Genomic DNA, 12,368 nt, shown 5'->3' on the forward strand with positions numbered 1-12,368 from the left:
CTCCACGTTTAAGTCGTTCAGGGCCTGACCTTCATGCTCAACAATTCTGGCATGGAGGTTAGTAAGGATAATTTCACCGTCCCCCCATATACTGTCCAACTTCATAACATCATCCTCGTTGACCTATTAGGTCGACCCCTTCTGTCGGTAACCTACTATTATCGTTAGTTGTTTGTATATTTGGTTTCACAATTTTGAATCCCACGAGAATGCATGTAAAGACAGACGATTCGAGCAGTGACGGCGTACGTAGACTAGGCAACTAGCATACAACCGCGCTTTGCCATGACGCTGAGGGTAGCTGTTAGCAACTATCCTCTTTATGCACTGGCTAGCCATCCAGGCCCTCGGCACTGCTACCACTCACCTTGAGCTTAAAAGTGCCTATATAACGCTATGCCTAATGGAAAAGCCCTTGCTGCACAAAGAGCGAGCCAAATTAGAAAGCAAAGCGCATCATCTATGTCATGATAGAAGGAAGGAAGATTCGAAGACATATACCACACTCACTATATTGACAAGATGACTAACCTTTAGTTATACACTTTTTTAAAACCATAGTTTCCCACGGCTAGATGCCGAAGCATTAGTCATAGTAGGCTATAGTCACGAAGTGTACTTAAGGCCTCGCATCATGATGGCGACGTAACGATTTGGTGCAAATTTTTATGGTTTTGCTGATCCAAAACGTTTTCAAAATGCTGTCATCTTCAATTCGTATTGTTTCCAGTTTCTCTATTTTTGCATGAATCCTGCTTATCCAAAACGCGTTTAAACTGCTGTTTGAGCAGCTCCCTTTGATTTGGCAATCTCTTTCTGAGTTTGTCTACAATCATCGTGGAGTAACCTAATGTCCAAAATATACTATTATAAAGAATTGAGTTGTGCTGAATCTGAACTTATATATTACATCGTGTCCTTAAGTTTGAAAAACACACCATTTATGGACAAAGACTGAAGTTTTTGCTCACTTCGGAAATTTAAGGTCAGATTTGGTTTCTGTGCGGAACCATTCTTTTTTCAAATTTTATTGATCTTTATTGTTATTGATCTTCAAACTTGCAAATAATGCGTTTGACGAAAACAAGTCTACTGGGATCAAGTTGCACGACTTTGGTGGCTAGTTCACCTCCATGACCGATAACCATACCTTCTAATTGTTCGTGTTGGATGTCTATTGTTGCTTTAAATTTTCACCCCTCTTTGAAATCTTCTTATATATTTCGCGGATTTCCTCGCCTATCGCTCACTTACTTGCTTCTGAAAGCTGTTTCTAATTCCTGTAGGTTGATTAACCATAACTATATAAAATTTGACCATTTTTAGATATTTGATAGATCTTTCCCAGCTAAAATCTTTATTACAAAGTAAGGGCTTAACATGCTAAAATTGACTTACACAATAGCATTTTAAGTCATTACTTTAACAAGGGAGGTAAGTACTTGTCACACTTTTTTACAGGTGGAAAATTAAAGAAGTACTTACCACGATCGCTTGCTAATAAGGCATTGAGTATGAAGTTTAAATATTGATACGTACACTGCATTTTAAGTCATTACTTTAAGACAGTGACGACACTTTCTTATAGATGGGGAGTTAAAGAAGTGCTTACCGCGATCGATTGCTAATAAGGTGTTTAGTAAGTAGTTTAAATTTTGATACGTCCACTGTGTCTATTAACAGCTCTCACACGAAAATATCATTTTTTCCTGTTGTGTAAAAAATAAAACTCGAAAAGACAAAGTCAAGACTTAGAAAAAAGTACTTATATATGCAGTTATTCGTAAGTCATTACTAGACTCCTTCTATGTAATACAGATGGTATGTAGTAATCTTTGAAAAGCAAGTCATGTTTTGGTTACTTAAATTTTACTGTAATTTCACCCATTGTGCAATATTTACAAGTATTATAAACTAAATGAAAAATTGAATTGCAGTTATTAACCAAAATACCAAAATACATTTTAAAATAAGCTGACACGCAACACAATCAGGTTATTTAACTGGAAACTTTATAAAAAAAAATTTTGAAAAAAATCCAATATACAATGAAATCTCGATAACCTGGATATCTGGGAACGATCTCAAAATGAATGATAGAGAAATATGGCAAACATATCAAATAAAATCACAATTATAAAGAAATATATTCAAAATACCAGCAAGCCTATTAATACCAAGCTATTGCAGGTCCAAATTATCGAGATTCAAATGTATTTTACATTTCCATTTTAATATTCCTGTACAATCTGTGTTCTGCGTCATCATGGTGTTGCAAATTGTGGTATTCCTACAAAAAAAAAAGTTTTGTATTGTTTTCCTTTCACATTGTTGTAACATTTTAAATTACTTTTTTTTTAAATATTTTTACTCCCCACAAACCTGATGCCGACTACCCCTCTCCCTACCCCATCTAAATAAATACAATTTGCTTTTGATATTAAAATTGTTTCTTCATGCCACTTGCATCATACTGTACGTTATGTATGTAAATAATTGCTGCAACATTAAAAGAAATAATATGTTTAGTAAGCATAGAATAAATGTGCGTTCAGTAACCTTGCAACAATCAGTAGGTGTTCAATTAGTCGCAACAACACAGCAAATAAAAAAATCAATAGAGTGTGACTTTAAGTGCGTCTAAAAGGTTTGTAATTATTTTCAGAATTAATGTATGTTGTGCGTTTACAAAGAATCTCTCCCACTCTACAAAAAATTAAATTTTATTTTTGCGTTTTCGTTTTTCATAAAAAAGGGTAAAGGAGAAAAGTTTAAAAACTTATTTATGCCGAACAGAAAGTGTGTGCCCAACTGTGAAATTGTTTTGATTAAGGATTAAATAATCCTTAAAATTATGCCCAGATAAGCAAGTTAAAATAAAAAACTTTATTTTTCCCACAAAAACGAATTTAAACACATAAAAACAACTACAGGAAATAAGCATAACATTATAGCTGACCTTGGTCGAATTTCAGGTCTTTTAATACCCAGTCTACTTATAGACTACAGAGCAGTTTATAGACTTGACTACGAACTAGTTTAAAGGCATGATTTCAAACCAGTCTATACTTGACTACAGACAAGAATATAGACTACACTAACTAGACAATATTCTTTAGACTGACTACACATAGACTCAGAATAGTACTACAGACTAGTCTATAGACTAGATTACAGATTGCACATTATCTTTACTGAACAGAAAATACTATAACTACCGACTAGTTTAAAGACAAGACTACGGAGTAGTTTTAGTCTAGATTACAGACCGGTCTACAAAATTGGCTAGACACCATCCTATAGACTAGACTGTAAAATAGTCTACCTAATGGACTATTATGTCTATCTAATAGACTACTATGTCTTACTATAGTCTCGAGATACAGACTTAGATAAGGACTGGAGAACAGAGTATTATTTAGAATATATTACATACTATAGACAATTATGCACTGTAGACTAATCTACACCACAGACTAATATATGTAGTTACACTGCAGATTACTCTATAGATTAGACTTTAGATTGCAATTTAAAGACCAGAATATTGACTGGTACATACACATCTATGGACTAGACTAAAAACTAGTCTATAGACTGGGCTACAAAAGTATATATACTGGACTACAAACTAGTATATAGACTACACTATATAGACTATAGGCAAGACTATAGGTTATACTATAGACTAGACTATAGACTAGTCTGCAAACTAGCCTATAGACTCGACTACAAACTAGATAACAGATTAGCCTACAAACTAGACAACAGACTAGACTACAAACTAGCCGATAGACCAGACTACAAACCAGTCTATAAACCAGAATACAATCTAGTCTATAGTCTAAACTACAAACTAATCTATAGACTAGACTACAATCTAGTCTATAGTCTAAACTACAATCTAGTCTATAGACTAGACTACAATCTAGGCTATAGTCTAGACCACAATCTAGTCTATAGTCTAGACTACAAATTAGCCTATAGACTAGAATACAATCTAGTCTATAGACTAGAATACAAACTAGTCTATAGACTAGAATACAAACTAGTCTATAGACTAGAATATAGACTAGACTATATAGACTATAGGCAAGACTATAGGTTATACTATAGACTAGACTATAGACTACTCTGCAAACTAGCCTATAGACTAGACTACAAACTAGACAACAGACTAGACTACAAACTAGCCTATAGACCAGACTACAAACCAGTCTATAAACCAGAATACAATCTAGTCTATAGAATAGACTACAAACTAGTCTGTAGACTCGACTGCAAACTAGTCTATAGACTAGACTATTAACTAGTCTATAGACTAGACTACTAACTTGTCTATAGACTAGACCACAAACTAGTCTATAGACTAGACTACAAACTAGTCTTTAAACTTGACTATAAACTAGTATATAGACTAGACTACAAACTTGTCTGTAGACTACACTATAAACTAGTATATAGACTAGACTACTAACTAGACTATAGACTAGACCACAAACTAGGCTATATACTAAGCTGCAAACTAGTCTATAGACTAGACTAAAAACCAGTCTTTAGGCAAGACTACTAACTAGACTATAGACTAGACCACAAACGAATCTATAGTCTAGAACACTAAGTAGTCTATAAACTAAAAAAGTAATCTGCAAAGTAACGATTGCAGTCTAGTTAGTTAAATAGTTAGTTAGTTAGTTGGTTGGTTGGTTAGTTAGTTATTAGTTTAGTTAGTTAGTTAGTTAGTTAGTTAGTTTAGTAGTTAGTTAGTTAGTTAGTTAGTTTAGTTAGTTAGTTAGTTAGTTAGTTTTTTTCGTTAGTAGTTAGTTAGTTAGTTAGTTAGTTAGTTAGTTAGTTAGTTAGTTAGTTTAGTTTAGTTAGTTAGGTAGTTAGTTTAGTTAGTAGTTAGTTAGTTAGTTAGTTAGTTAGTTAGTTAGTTAGTTAGTTAGTTCGTTATTAGTTAGATTAGTTAGTTAGTTAGTTAGTTAGTTGTAGTTGTAGTTAGTTAGTAGTTAGTTAGTTAGTTAGTTAGTAGTTAGTTAGTTAGTTAGTTAGTTAGTTAGTTAGTAGTGTTAGTAGTTAGTTAGTTAGTAGTTAGTTAGTAGTTAGTTTTTTAGTTAGTTAGTTAGTTAGTTAGTTAGTTAGTTAGTTAGTTAGTTAGTTAGTTAGTTAGTTAGTAGTTAGTTAGTTAGTTAGTTAGTAGTTTAGTTAGTTAGTTAGTTAGTTAGTTAGTTAGTTAGTTAGTAGTTAGTTAGTAGTTAGTTAGTTAGTTAGTTAGTTAGTTAGTTAGTTAGTTAGTTAGTAGTTAGTTAGTTAGTTAGTTAGTTAGTTAGTTAGTTAGTTAGAGTTAGGTAGTTAGTTAGTTAGTTAGTAGTTAGTAGTTAGTTAGTTAGTTAGTTAGTGTTAGTTAGTTAGTTAGTTAGTTAGTTAGTTAGTTAGTAGTTAGAGTTAGTTAGTTAGTTAGTAGTTAGTTAGTAGTTAGTTAGTTAGTTAGTTAGTTAGTTAGTTAGTTAGTTAGTTAGTTAGTTAGTTAGTTAGTTAGTTAGTTAGTTAGTTAGTTAGTTAGTTAGTTAGTTAGTTAGTTAGTTAGGTTAGTTAGTAGTTAGTTAGTTAGTAGTTAGTTAGTTAGTTAGTTAGTTAGTTAGTTAGTTAGTTAGTTAGTTAGTTAGTTAGTTAGTTAGTTAGTTAGTTAGTTAGTTAGTTAGTTAGTTAGTTAGTTAGTTAGTTAGTTAGTTAGTTAGTTAGTTAGTTAGTTAGTTAGTTAGTTAGTTAGTTAGTTAGTTAGTTAGTTAGTTAGTTAGTTAGTTAGTTAGTAGTTAGTTAGTTAGTTAGTTAGTTAGTTAGTTAGTTAGTTAGTTAGTTAGTTAGTTAGTTAGTTAGTAGTTAGTTAGTTAGTTAGTTAGTAGTTTAGTTAGTTAGTTAGTTAGTTAGTTAGTTAGTTAGTTAGTTAGTTAGTTAGTTAGTTAGTAGTTAGTAGTTAGTTAGTTAGTTAGTTAGTTAGTTAGTTAGTTAGTTAGTTAGTTAGTTAGTTAGTTAGTTAGTTAGTTAGTTAGTTAGTTAGTTAGTTAGTTAGTTAGTTAGTTAGTTAGTTAGTTAGTTAGTTAGTTAGTAGTTAGTTAGTTAGTAGTTAGTTAGTAGTTAGTTAGTTAGTTAGTTAGTTAGTTAGTTAGTTAGTTAGTTAGTTAGTTAGTTAGTAGTTAGTTAGTTAGTTAGTTAGTTAGTTAGTAGTTAGTTAGTTAGTTAGTTAGTTAGTTAGTAGTTAGTTAGTTAGTAGTTAGTGTAGTAGTTAGTTAGTTAGTTAGTTAGTTAGTAGTTAGTTAGTTAGTAGTTAGTTAGTGTTAGTTAGTTAGTTAGTAGTTAGTTAGTTAGTTAGTAGTTAGTTAGTTAGTTAGTTAGTTAGTTAGTTAGTTAGTTAGGTTAGTTAGTTAGTGTTAGTTAGTTAGTTAGTTAGTTAGTTAGTAGTTAGTTAGGTAGTTAGTTAGTAGTAGTTAGTTAGTTAGTTAGTTAGTTAGTGTAGTTAGTTAGTTAGTTAGTTAGTTAGTTAGTTAGTTAGTTAGTTAGTAGTTAGTTTAGTTAGTTAGTTAGTTAGTTAGTTAGTTAGTTAGTTAGTTAGTTAGTTAGTTAGTTAGTTAGTTAGTTAGTTAGTTAGTTAGTTAGTTAGTTAGTAGTTAGTTAGTTAGTTAGTTAGTTAGTTAGTTAGTTAGTTAGTTAGTTAGTTAGTTAGTTAGTTAGTTAGTTAGTTAGTTAGTAGTTAGTTAGTTAGTTAGTTTAGTTAGTTAGTTAGTTAGTTAGTTAGTTAGTTAGTTAGTTAGTTAGTTAGGTAGTTAGTTAGTTAGTTAGTAGTTAGTTAGTTAGTTAGTTAGTTAGTTAGTTAGTTAGTTAGTTAGTAGTAGTTAGTTAGTTAGTTAGTTAGTTAGTAGTTAGGTAGTTAGTAGTTAGTTAGTTAGTTAGTTAGTTAGTTAGTTAGTTAGTTAGTTAGTTAGTTTAGTTAGTTAGTTAGTTAGTTAGTTAGTTAGTTAGTAGTTAGGTTAGTTAGTTAGTTAGTAGTTAGTAGTAGTAGTTAGTTAGTTAGTTAGTTAGTTAGTTAGTTAGTTAGTTAGTTAGTTAGTTAGTTAGTTAGTTAGTTAGTTTAGTTAGTTAGTTAGTTATTTAGTTAGTGTTAGTTAGTTAGTTAGTTAGTTAGTTAGTTAGTTAGTTAGTTAGTTAGTTAGTTAGTTAGTTAGTTAGTTAGTTAGTTAGTTAGTTAGTAGTTAGTTAGTTAGTTAGTTAGTTAGTAGTTAGTTAGTTAGTAGTTAGTTAGTTAGTTAGTTAGTTAGTAGTTAGTTAGTTAGTTAGTTAGTTAGTTAGTTAGTTAGTTAGTTAGTTAGTTAGTTAGTTAGTTAGTTGTTCGTTAGTTAGTTAGTTAGTTAGTTAGTAGTTAGTTAGTTAGTTAGTTAGTTAGTTTAGTTAGTTAGTTAGTTAGTTCGTTAGTTAGTTTAGTTAGTTAGTTAGTTGTTAGTTAGTTAGTTAGTTAGTTAGTTAGTTAGTTAGTAGTTAGTTAGTAGTTAGTTAGTTAGTTAGTTAGTTAGTTAGTTAGTAGTTAGTTAGTAGTTAGTTAGTTAGTTAGTTAGTTAGCTTAGTTAGTTAGTTAGTTAGTAGTTAGTAGTTAGCAATCTACTAGTTCAGGTGTAGGGTTCACAGATTGATTAACTTTTAATTACATTCCACCCAAAAAATAACTTGTTTCCTTTGAAAGGGTCAGTTCCTCGTATAATAATTTTCCCTACAATAAATTCTTCCCCTCTTGCGTTATCGATTGATTGAATTAAATTTCAATTACAGTTACTTAACCATACATTTGCTTTTATCTTTACATCTCGACAATGGAAATCCCATTAATCAAACTGATTTTTTTCGTCGACAGTAAAAATCTAAAAATAAATAACGCATTGCTGGTATTTGTACTAAAAAGGATTTTGGCCGAAAAAAAGCACAGCTTAAAAGAATAATAAACCTAAAAAGTTATTCACTTCTCCTTTTACATTGTTAGTTGTTTAATGCTTTCATTCACAATGCTTAAACAAAAGACTGAAATGCAAAATTAGGGGTTTTTTGTGAAAACTTGTAAAGGGAATTTTATTGAAATAGGATTAAAAAAATAAATTTTAGTTGCTAAAAACAAAATTAAATTTAAAAAGCTGTAAATCTCTTTCGCATACAATTCAAAAAATGGCAAGCTGCCAGATGTTGTATGTAGTTGTTGTGTAGTAGCGCGAATTGCAAAATCTGTCAGTGTGGTGGGATAGGTGTTAGGTGTTTATACTGATGTTTGTTACTCCTGAAAATAATGGTGCTACATCACAAAGTAAATATAGTTTGTTGCTAACTTATCGAAATTAACTTCAGTTATATCCTGCTGATTCCCATTGTGTTTACTTAGAGTTAATATATGTATATGTATGTGTGTGTACATAAACTCGTATTACGTTAAATTTAAAGTAAACAAATTACTTGATTCATAAATATTTGAAAATCATAAATTTCCCAAATAAATTAATTGTCGATATGATATTTAGAAACATACATATTTTCTCATGCAAATATTTTTCTTTTTTAATTTAAAAATAATCGAATAGAAATTCATAAATCTTTTAGAACTAAAATTAAATTCATATAAAATACATTTATCATTTGTGCAACAATTTAATGGGTTTTTGTGTTTTAAAAATACATATTTGCTCTGCCTTAAAAAAAGTCATCTATTGCATATTAGTTTATTGTGGTGGCAAAGACAGACAGACATTTATGGATATGAATGTAAGAGTCCATATGCATACATCCATACATATACGTATGTATGTATGGTTTAAGTTAAAAGGATACTAAAGCCATTAAAAGGAACAAATGTCCTTTTTGAAAGCTTTTAAGAAAATTACTTTAAAAAAAGCAATTATATAGACATTTTTGACAATGATTTGATCATTCATTTGTTCCACATAAAATATGTTAGTTTAAATTAAAATTGTTAGTTATGCCCTTTTCACTTTAAACATTTCTTCATAATACTAAAATATTTGATGTCATTTTATGAGAGATACAACAAGTTTACTAGTACATATCGTTTTCATATGAACACATTGAAATATTCAAAATGATTTATGTATACAGAGGCAGTCCTTAGAATAATTGCTCTTCAATGTGGAATTTCATTTAATTAACAATAATAAATGAACAACATTTTCCAGGAATAAAAAAATTAAAATAACATTTTAACTTGATTACACAAATCAAGAATGTTAAAGGACTAAATTGAAACTAATCAAATAATGGGTAAAATGAAGATTTTTAATAAAAGGAATTCTATATAAAAAAATTTTATTAAGAGAGGAATTTTTCCACAAAAAATTTCCAAATAATTTCTATTAAAAGACAAATTGTTCGAATAATTTTCTATAAATAGAGAAATCTTCCGACAATTTCTATAAAAAGAGAAAATTTCCGATAATTTTCTGTAAAAAGATACATTTTTTGAAATTATTCTATAAAAAGTGATCATTTTCTATTACAAAGAGAAAATTTCCGAAAATTTTTATTAAAATGAAGAAAATGACCCAAAATTTTCTATTAAAAAGAGAAATTTTCCAAAAATTTTCTATTGAAAAGTGAAATTTTTCATTGAAAAGAGAAATATTTAAAAAATTTTTTATTAAAAGAGAAATTCTCTATTAAAAAGGAAAATTTTCTGTTAAAAAGAAAAATTTGTCGAAAATTTTCTATTGAAAAGAGAAATTTTCCGAAAATTTTCTATTGAAAAAAAGACATTTTCCGAAAGTTTTTATTGAAAAGAGAAATTTACCGAAAGTTTTCTATTGAAAAGAGAAACTTTCCGAAAATGTTCTATTGAAAAGAGAAATTTTCCGAAAATGTTCTATTGAAAAGAGAAATTTTCCGAAAAATGTTCTATTGAAAAGAGAAATTTTCCGAAAATGTTCTATTGAAAAGAGAAATTTTCCGAAAATGTTCTATTGAAAAGAAACATATTCCAAAAGAAGAAAAGAAAAATTTTCCGAAAAATTTCTATTGAAAAGATACATTTTGCGAAAATTTTCTATTGAAAGATACATTTTGCGAAAATTTTCTATTGAAAAGAGACATTTTCCGAAAATTTCTATTGAAAGGAAACATTTTCCGAAATTTTTCTATTGAAAAGAGACATTTTCCGAAAATTTTCCATTGAAAAGAGACATTTCCGAAAATTTTCCATTGAAAAGAGAAATTTTCCGAAAATTTTCCATTGAAAAGAGAAATTTTCCGAAAATTTTCCATTGAAAAGAGAAATTTTCCGAAAATTTTCCATTGAAAAGAGAAATTTTCCGAAAATTTTCTATTAAAAAGAGAAATTTTCCGAAAATTTTCTATTGAAAGGAGACATTTTCCGAAAATTTTCTATTGAAAAGAGACATATTCCAAAAATTTTTCTTTTGAAAAGAGAAATTTTCTGAAAAATTTTGAAAATTGAAAAGATACATTTTCCGAAAAATTTCTATTAAAAAGATAAATTTTCCGAAAATTTTCTATTAAAAAGATAAATTTTCCGAAAATTTTCTATTTAAAAGATAAATTTTCCGAAAATTTTCTATTAAAAAGAGAAATTTTCCGAAAATTTTCTATTTAAAAAGATAAATTTTTCGAAAATTTTTTATTATTTTATTTAAAAAGAGAAATTTTCCGAAAAATTTCTATTGAAAAGAGAAATTTTCCGAAAAATTTCTATTGAAAAGAGGAAAGAGAGAAAAATTTCTATTGAAAGAAAAATTTCTATTGAAAAGAGAAATTTTCCGAAAAATTTCTATTGAAAAGAGAAATTTTCCGAAAATTTTCTATTGAAAAGAGAAATTTTCCGAAAAATTTCTATTGAAAAGAGAAAATTTCCGAAAAATTTCTATTGAAAAGAGAAATTTTCCGAAAATTTCTATAGAAAAGAAATATTTTCCGAAAAATGTCTATTGAAAAGAGAAATTTTCCGAAAAATTTCTATTGAAAGAGACATTTTCCGAAAAATTTCTATAGAAAAGAAATATTTTCCGAAAAATTTCTATTGAAAAGAGAAATTTTCCGAAAAATTTCTCTTGAAAAGAGACATTTTCCAAAAATTTTCTCTTGAAAAGAGAAATTTTCCAAAAATTTTCTATTGAAAAGAGAAATTTTCCGAAAAATTTCTATTGAAAAGAGAAATTTTCCAAAAATTCTCTATAGAGGAAAATTGTTCATAATTAGAAGAAAATTTCTGAAAATTTTCTTTACAGAGAATATTTTTTTTTTAAAAATTCTATTATTCTGTTGTAGAACTAAATGTAATTCTGTCATAGAAAGCCGTTAGCAAATTTTCTGCACTTTACAGTTCATTTAAAATTTTCAATCAGAATGTTCTTATTATTTAATACTACAAATACAAATGATTTATAAACACTAAAATAATTCAGAATAAAAATAATCTTATTTATGTTTACCTGGTCTGTTCAATATAATCAAGACACAAAAAAATGCTAAAATATTTTTAATACAAGATACCCATAGTATTTAACTAATATATAATATTTTCTATCTATTTTCAGTTGAAATTTTGTTGCAATATTCTTAAGGAAGACAAGAACAACAATCTACTTTAGTGGTAAAAAGAAACCAACAACCAAGAAAAGAACCAAATGTAATCTTTGTAAAAAAGTGAAAAAATAAAAATTCTTATTTTTTAACAATAACACCATTAAATGGAATCAAATCAAATAAGCAATATTTTACACCAAATTCAATCAACCAAAAAATAACAAAGTTATTTCAACTATAAATAAATACGAAGCAAAAGATTGAAAAGATCTTAAAACAACTTCTAACATATAAGAAGAAAATTTAAATAAAATTTTATAAAAATATTTATTTAAACTACTAAAAAAGCATAGACAAATATTAGCAATAATAAGAATATATAAAATATATAAAAGGGAATCTCATAAAGATACAACAGCCACAAAATGTCTTTGACCATAAAACTGATACGTTTCGAAGTGCCCAAGGCCAAAACAAATTTAATAGGACGTGTGGAATTTAGGGGTAAGTTAAACAGAAGACTTTAAAAGAAATAAATAATAAAATAATAAATAAAATTTTCCGAAATTTTTCTACAATAAATACACATTTTTTATACAAAAGAGAAATTTTCCGAAAATTTACTATAAAAACGAGAAATTTTCCGAAAATTTTTTTATGAAAAGAGAATTTTCTAAATATTTTCTATTAAAATCAGATATTTTCCGAAAATTTGACGCCAATTTGCTATAAAACGAGAAATTTTCCGAATATTCTCTAAAAAAAACAGAAATTTTCCTAATATTTTC

The sequence above is a fragment of the Lucilia sericata genome, unplaced genomic scaffold, assembly GCF_015586225.1.
Source record: "Lucilia sericata isolate MDLA Ls3-8-SP2 unplaced genomic scaffold, ASM1558622v1 Contig000526F_arrow, whole genome shotgun sequence".
Lineage (NCBI taxonomy): Eukaryota > Metazoa > Arthropoda > Insecta > Diptera > Calliphoridae > Lucilia > Lucilia sericata.